The following is a 5641-nucleotide window of genomic DNA, read 5'->3' on the forward strand; positions in this document are numbered from 1 at the left end:
CGAGTTGGTTAATTTCTATTGTTCTTCTTAAAATTTACAGATTTTTTCCCTGCCTTCTTCATTTTGCTATTGAACATATCCGTCGAGATTTTTATTTGATTACCGTATTTTTAGTTCTAAAATTGCTTCTTCTATCTTCAATTTCTTTCCTGAGACTTTCTGTTTTATATTTATTTCAAAATGAGTCTAATTGCACATTGAAGCATTTGATATGATAGCTGGTTTAAAATCCTTTTCTGATAATTCTGACTTCTGAGTTATTTCAAAATTGGGATCTATTGATCATTCTTTCTCATTCAAATAGAGACTTTCCTGGTTTATAGTTTGATGAGTGATTCATTTTCTGGATATTTTGGGCATTATGGTTGAAAACTTGGGTCTTATTAAAGTCTGTTTTAGCAATTCTCCTAGGATAGTGTTCCAGAGAGGGAAAAGAAGCACTGTTTTTTATTGACAGGTGGAGGTGAGAGTCCAGATGCTCCTTTCAATCTTCTTTGATACCACAGGGGGAGAGAGGATACCTCATTACTACTGGAATTTCAGGCTTTGAACTAGATATCCACTGACATCATCTTGACTGAGAGGAAGAGGAATGCATCATTGCTGTTCTCCATGTGGCCTCCACTGTGATGATAGGGAGCAGGTAAGAGTCCTGAATCTCCTCAGAGCCTCCTCTGACACCCCAATGGGGAGAAGGGATGCTTTGTTGCTATTCAATAGTGGTAAAGACTAGGTTCTCCACATATTCTCCACTGGCACCAGAAGAGAGGAGCATATTACTTCCAAGTAGGGGTAAATGTCCTGAATTCCCATTGCATTTAGCCTTCTCTGACACCACTCTACCAGAGAGTAGGTGGTTAAGAGTTTCTTATAATAGCCTGGTGAGGATGGAAGTCTAGTCTCCTCACTCAGTCTTTGCTGATGGGGGTAGGAGTAGCACTACAGTATTTTTCTTTGGTATTTGTCTGAAGTAGGATGGTCGCTGCCTGAAAGTTTTATAACTTGCTTGGCCATCACTTTCCTGGTCATTGAGCTAGAAAAAGTAGGTTTTTCATGGGTATTTTGGCTTATGACCATTGACATTTCCATGTTACTGACTTCATCATCAAGTCTGGGATACATAAGGCAAAAAAAGAAAACTCAGTAAAGTCACTGCTGTGTCATTCCTTGGTTATCACAGTTTCTAACAGCCTGCCTCCTTCTCTCCACATTTTAGAATCTTCTTATATTTATTCTATCTATATATATAGTTTCTAGGATTTTTAGCTCTACTAACTAGAGAAATAAGGAAAAGTATGTCTAGTTCATTTTGTCTAGAATCACTTTCATCTGACTTGCCAAATCCAGCGAATCTGCAGGCAAGTGTGTGTGCTTGTGTATATGCATGTGTATGTGAAAATGTTATTCAGATTTAAGTCTGATGTATTGACACAGAGAATGAAGTGGGAAAGTGTCTGTGATGCAATATCAAATATGGAATTTTCAAAATGGCTTGAGGTATGATAGCATTACTTGAAAAAATGCATTATATGCTAATTCATTTTTTAAGAATCACAATAATCAGAGGCACTTGGGTGGCTCAGTAGGTTAAGCATCCGACTCTTGATTTCAGCTCAGGTCATGCTCTCATGGTTCATGAGTTCAAGCCCCACATTGGGACAGTGCAGAACCTGCTTGGGATTCTCTCTCTCTCTCTCTCTCTCTCTCTCTCTCTCTCTCTCTCTTTCTCTCTCTCCCTCTGCCTGTCTCCCACTTGCTCTTTTTTCTCTCTCTCTCTTTCAAAATAAATAAACTTAAAAAGAAGAATCACAACATCCATTTAGGTGTTTAGATTGTGTATTACAAAATATTATTAACTCATTGCTCTAAAATCTCTAAACAATCTCATTATTTTAGAATTTTGCACTTACAGATTCACAATTTTGTGAAGGCCTTATCAACATTAATACGGCCTCTAGGTATGGTTCTTTTGTTATGGGAACACCTGTCCTAAAATTTTATAATGTAACAGAGAGTGATATCCTCACAACTATATTAGTCACTAGGTACAAGGAGGGACCAGAGTAGAGGAACTGAATCAGCTCTTGAATTAGCTCTTGATTCAAATTGACTAAGTATTTGTTTGGACATTTATCTCCTATCAGAATGAGGCTGGGGAAGTTCCTTAAAATTTCCATCATTCAATTGCCTCATCTGAAAAGTGAAGATAAAAGTATCCCCAAAGGATTTATAATTATATATAAATAAGGTAATATATATAAATTCCTTAGACAAGTTACTGGCACACAGGAAACACTCAGGAAATATCAGCTACTAATAAACATTAACTATTAATGTTATTATACTTAAATACAAGCCAGGTTGTTTTCATATAACCTACATTGACTAGTTTCATTCAAAATGGTACCCTTGTCAAATGAAGACATCATCAGAGAGTGTATTACTGAACACTTTGTGCTTTTTTTGGTATTTTACTTTCTTTATTCTATAGTGTAGTCTCGGCCACAGAATAGAGATATAAATGTAAATGGATTGCTTTATTTTTCTCATTTTATAGTAAAATGGTTACACTTATTGGGTGCTTATTAAACGCCAGAGGTTCTTCTAAGTGTTTTTTATGGTACTGTTATCTCAATTGCGCAGATTAAGAAACTGAGGCAAAAAAAAAGTAGTGACAAAAAGTTACATAGCTGTTATGAAGTGGAATTAGTTTGCCAGAGAGATCATTTTTTTTAATGTTTATTTATACTTAGAGACAGACAGACAGACAGAGACAGTGACAAAGTGTGAGCAGGGTAGGGGCAGAGAGAGAGAGAGACACAAATTTGAAGCAGGCTCCAGGCTCTGAACTGTCATCACAGAGCCCGATGCTGGGCTCAAACTCATGGACTCAGAGGTCATGATCTGAGCTGAACTCAGGTGCCCAGCCAGCTGAGCCACCCAGGTGCCCCAAGATCATATTTTTGAGAAACACAATAAATATTTTGTATGTAATTTTAGTATAATCTGAAATCCTTTAAAATTATAAATAAGGAAAAAATTAATAATTATATATGAATTTAAATCATCACTACATCATACTGCACAGTAAAACCATTCACATTGGAGTAAAATACAAAAAGTCTAAGAAATCAACACAAATGAAGATCATTACATATATTTAATCCATCAATGAAACAGAAATATAACAAAAATTGTCAAAATTGAAAACCATTCTCAATATAATAAAAAAGGTAATTGTTAAAATTTTTAAATAAAACTACGAGTTTCAAGAAAACAAGTCATTTCTTATTTTTTATATTTATCTATACAAATTTACATATATATGTGTGTGTGCCCATATATATTATGTTCTTTAAAAATACTACAACAAAATTACTATTGTTATTATTTATAATAATTTTGTTGTATTTTTAAAGATATCGCGCGAATAATATATATATATAATTTATTATGTATTATATATATTTTAAAAACCTCAAAAAATAGTGTTCTCTTGTTTATTTCTAACTTGTGAATCTAGAGTGACCACAACAGTACCATTGTATTTCATTAAGATATGTATACCTTGAAAAAACAAATATATACAATTTTCAAATTATTTTTAATGTCTATTTATTTTTGAGAGAGGGAGAGACCAGAGCACAAGTCGGAAAGGACAGAGAGGGAAAGAGACACAGAATATGAAGCAATCTCCAGGCTCTGAGCTGTAAGCACAGAAACCGATGTGGGGTTCGAACTCATGAACCGTAAGATCATGACCTGAGCCAAACTTGGATGCTTAACCAACTGAGCCACCAAGACACCCCTGCAATTTTTTCTTATGTTTAGTATTTAAAATTCCCTAAACTTAATTTTTTCACCAATTTGCAGTGAAATGTGGAAATCTACACAGCAGTTTTTTTCAGGGCTCTTAAAATTTTTCACTCGTATAACTAGGTATTTAGAATTGAATAATTCAATAACCATGGCAATGGTAAAATAATTAAGTTGACAGGTTACCATAATTATTTTGTTATCAGAAAAATTATCACTTATTTCTTTATATCAGTTTGTTGTATATCTCATAGTTTCAGCATAAGCTGATGAACTGTTCTGTCATAGTCTGAAAATGATTTATAACATTTTTTGATTTAAATAACTTTCATCATAGTAGTTCATGAAGTTTTATCAACCTATAATATCAGCAGTGCAAAATATTTATTTTGAAGTGGGCTAATTTAATTAAAATGCCTAGTTAAATTACCTTGTTTAAAAGTAAAAATTTTTTATTCAGTTATTCTAAGACTATTTGAATCACATTTTTTGAGAAGGAAGAGATTCTTTATATATTTTTTTTCGTTCTTACTTTATTTGTGTATATAGTATCTATTTAATATTTTTGTGTCAAGAAATAACACTGAGCTGGGAAAACCATCAAAATATGGAAAAAAAATCAGGTACAGAGCTATGAAAATCCAGTTCATAATGGCACCATCATAACAATCCTGACATTAATATGGCAGTGATGGAGACAAAAAGAGCCAAGGGGATATTTAAAAGGTTGAAGGTTGAAACAAAAGATTTTTTTAAAATGATCCATATTTTTGGGTCGCCTGGGTGACTCAGTCAGTTAAGCATCTGGCTCTCGGACTTGGCACAGGTCATGATCTTGCGGTTTCACGAGTTCTAGCCTGCATCAGGCTCTGCACTGGCAGCACGGAGGCTCCTTGGGATTCTGTCTCCCTCTCTCTGCCCCTCCCCAATCACACTGTCTCTGTCTCTCTCAAAATAAATAAATAGACTTTAAAAAAATAAAAATAAAATTATGAATATTTTTAAGTGGCCTAGTCCAACATCTTGGTTTTACAAATAGGAAACCTGGCACTGGGTATGGTTTATCATGGCCTTGGCATAACAGTAAGCTTTATCCTTCAAACTGATTATCTATGCTAGTCCAATTACTCATTTCTCCTTCACCTTGACAATGTCTATGCTGCACAACAAGAAGAGGTTGTATGGTACTGGATTAAGAATAACTAAGTAAACTCCAAACAGCCTACTTGGAAGAAAATAAGGTTTTTTCTATACCCTTTTCCACCTCTATGTATGCAAGAGCAGCAACAGGGAGGAAAGTCAGAAGTTTGATACAAGTCCAAGTGAGTGGTGATGCTGGCCCTCATAAGAGTGATACAATTATACGGAAAGAAGGGATAAATTTGAGATGTGGTCTTGAGGTGGAAGGGGAAAATTTGCTGACACAATTAGATGAAGGGGAATTAGGGAAGAGGAGGAATCAAAGATGATAGGCTTCTTACATCTGGCATGACCAATTGGTACCACTTTCTGAGACAAGAAGACTGTAAGTGGATTCATTTTGGAAAAGGGAAGAGCTCAATTTTAGTCATAATTTAAGAAGTATTTATAGTACTAAGAAGGAGAGATCACTTAAATAGTTGGATGATTTAGCCTACAGCATAGAGAAGTGGTTTTATCTAGAGTATCTATTCAAGTGTCCCTAACCTAATGCTATATGATTCAAAGTCATGGCTTAAATATGATCGATTAAAAGAGAACATGTAGATTGTTCTCCAAATGCCAAATATCAATACTATTAATGAAAATCACAGTAAGGATATTATCTTAATAATTATATTATTAT

The sequence above is a fragment of the Felis catus genome, chromosome B1, assembly GCF_018350175.1.
Source record: "Felis catus isolate Fca126 chromosome B1, F.catus_Fca126_mat1.0, whole genome shotgun sequence".
In the NCBI taxonomy this organism is placed as follows: Eukaryota; Metazoa; Chordata; class Mammalia; order Carnivora; family Felidae; genus Felis; species Felis catus.